The sequence below is a fragment of the Euprymna scolopes genome, chromosome 44 (genome assembly GCF_053919585.1).
Source record: "Euprymna scolopes isolate OS-2025 chromosome 44, ASM5391958v1, whole genome shotgun sequence".
Classification (NCBI taxonomy): domain Eukaryota; kingdom Metazoa; phylum Mollusca; class Cephalopoda; order Sepiida; family Sepiolidae; genus Euprymna; species Euprymna scolopes.
In genome coordinates this window covers 46,088,149-46,088,959 of record NC_136525.1, presented here as the reverse complement: position 1 = coordinate 46,088,959, position 811 = coordinate 46,088,149, and positions in this window count along the sequence as shown.

Genomic DNA, 811 nt, shown 5'->3' with positions numbered 1-811 from the left:
AGATCCTCCCCAACACACGCAAGTTTCATAAAATATATATACGCATATTACAAGGGTATTTTACGGTGATTTGACCCCCTCCTCCAATAAAAAAACATCATAGCTAAAAATGTAAAGATTTAAAAAGAATTCGAATCGGTATCAATATAATCAGAAAAAATAGAATTTAATCCGTAAAAAAAATTTAAAAAATTAGTAAAATATATAAATAAATTATTATCAATAATAATAATAATAATAATAATAATAATAAGAAGAAGAAGAAGAAGAAGAAGAAGAAGAAGAAGATAAAAAGAAGAAAAAGAAGACGTATAAAAATTATTTTAAAAAATCAACTTCATAGCTAAGAATTAGAATCGAGATAAATATAATCAGAAAAAAATAGAATTTAATTCGTAAAAAAATTTTAAAAATTAGTAAAATAAATATATAAATAAATTATTATCATTATTATTATTAATAATAATAATAAGAAGAAGAAGAAGAAGAAAAAAAAGAAGAAGAAAAAAGCAGAAGAAAAAGAAAAAAAAAGATGTTACGAAATTAATACGGTGCATTAATTAGTCCTTTCATCACTTGCATATATAAACAGACAAAACTAATCGATAAATTTCAGCAGCCATTTTGGGAGGTGACCGCTTAAATCTAACCTCGGGTATTGGTAAAAAAAAAAAAAAGAAATCCATAAACCTACAAAAAAAAAAAAAAAAAAAATCACCAGATGTGAAATTGGAGTGACTATACTTCTTACGCAATTCAACCTGCCCCTTTAAAATAGCTGGATTAATCGCACGCAAGTCTGTCCTCGTGG